Here is a 2,137-nt window from a genome sequence, read left to right on the forward strand (position 1 = left end):
GGTTCAAAAAAACGTGAGCCTTTAATTTTCTTCAAAAGTTTGACTGTTTGAAATAAAAAACGGTTCGCTAGATCTTAGAATTGCACGATAACCGTAGCTCTTAATAAATTTCGACCGAAAGATCTAAAAACGAGAATCTTAGAGCTTCAAAATGCTTTTTTTAATTCCCGATACAACCGTTTTTCACCTAAATACAGTCTGCCAAAAATCATTGAAAAATTTCGGAAATTTTTTTGGCTCTTTAAATTTTTGCATTAGTGTATTGTTTTACAGAATAGCCCCTGATGGTTAGCAAATGTAAGTACCAACTTGGCAAATTTTTACCAATAATTAGTGGTTAGCCCAAGCTTCATCAATCTACGTCAAACATCTTAAGAGATATTTAAATAAAGGTAATATTTTCTTAAATTTAAGCAAGCAGTATGTCGAAAATTAAGAGTTTCTGAACATATATGTTCAAAATTTTGTTGTTATTTTGTGACCTTAAAGTTGGGCATTCTGTATAAAAAATAATTTTTAGAAATAGTCTTATTTGTACCTCAAAAACAAAAATACGTGTTGTTCGCACCGGATAGTAATCTGTGGACACCCTGTAGATGAACGTTAGAACTTAGAATATTTTATTTTTATAAATTGTCAGGTTGGTTTATTGCCATGGTTTCTACAACCGTGGAAACCGATCAGCCCGAGATAGAGATCAAGCCAGGCCTGGATCTCCTGGGCTCGATCCGCCAGAAATTCGTTTCTGTATCTGATTACTACGAACCGACAGACGATGGCCTTCAGTCGCAGATTTTCATTTCCCAATCGTACGACGCCACCACCCACTTCGAGACGACTTGCTTGGACGTGTTGGACATTTTCAAACGTGGTACAGGGGAGGAGTTCGACTTCTCTAAAATTAAACACGAATTGGGAGACGAGGAACAATAAGCCCATGTTATCAACATATTTGGTGCAGTAAAAGAGTTACGTAGGTAATATATGTGCAACTTTTTGTTTGTTAATTTTTTTTATATATTTTTTTTCTTATTCAACTGCTGAGAATATGATACTCTTGTTATTAGGATTTAAACCAAAATGGGACATCTCTCGGTGAGTACAACGAGAATAACTTTGGCTTTTAAGTTACATAGAGGATTATATTGAGTGTTAGTATGTCGCTAAATTTTAGTAGAATCATGGTTATAGTAAATTAAGTGTTAAACGAATATGTTCAGTGATAACGAACTACTTATCTATCTGTATTCGGCGGCTAGGTCGTTTTTCTCGTTGTACTTACGGAACTAGTAATATCCTTTTTATATTATAGCAAGTCGAAGTGACGTGGAATTCGAGGAACTCTGCTTTAAATACCTTTGACCTATTTTATTTGCGAGAGGGAATTAACTGTATCTTAAGAATAAGCGAATTTGTGAACTTGTATTTATATAATAGCTTTATGTTCATAGTTAGATGCATGTCTCATTCATTTGGTGATAAGGCACATAAACAACATAATTATGTATTATTGTGATGGATTAAATATACCAAACGAAGAAGGGTTGATGTGTATTAAATTAATGCCTACGCCTAAATTAGTAATTCTCAAGATTGTTTTTGTACTTTTTTCAGACGTACTCCTGTGGGTTAACGGAAAGCACCGAGGTTTTAAATTTTGCGCGGATTTTGAGGATTATTTATTTTAGGTTAGTGGCTTATATAAAAGCTTTGGCATTCCATTGTTCTGTTTAGGTTAATTGCTCACACAATGTGTAATATAACTGAGTTTTGTGCAAATGAAGCCCAGTATTTTTTTGCAACACAACAGTTCGAGGAACTCCGGTGGGTTCCTCAACTGCCAACCTAAAAATAAATTTAAAATTTACAAGAAATTGGGTTTTCTTCCCTTCCNTCTTCAAGAATTTGAAGCATACACTCAAGACACTTGGTTCCAACAGGACGGAACCACCTTCCACACTTTCAATCTCTCTTTGCCTGTCGTTCAGGTGCTTTTTTCACGAAAATTGATTTCACGATAAGGAGACATTCAATGGCCCTCCCGAAGCCCTGACCTGACTACTGTGATTTTTTCTATGGGGATATCTTAAAAGTCGAGTGTACCACAACTGCCCCGCCACTCTCGAAGATCTAAAGA

General features: G+C 35.4%; 1 pseudogene; it reads left to right on the plus strand.

The window, feature by feature from the left end:
- The first annotated feature begins 639 nt into the window (after positions 1–639).
- LOC108916770 lies at positions 640–1,874 on the plus strand (annotated as a pseudogene).
- Positions 1,875–2,137: the final 263 nt, after the last annotated feature.

Source organism: Anoplophora glabripennis, unplaced genomic scaffold (genome assembly GCF_000390285.2).
Source record: "Anoplophora glabripennis isolate ALB-LARVAE unplaced genomic scaffold, Agla_2.0 scaffold5670, whole genome shotgun sequence".
Taxonomy (NCBI): Eukaryota; Metazoa; Arthropoda; class Insecta; order Coleoptera; family Cerambycidae; genus Anoplophora; species Anoplophora glabripennis.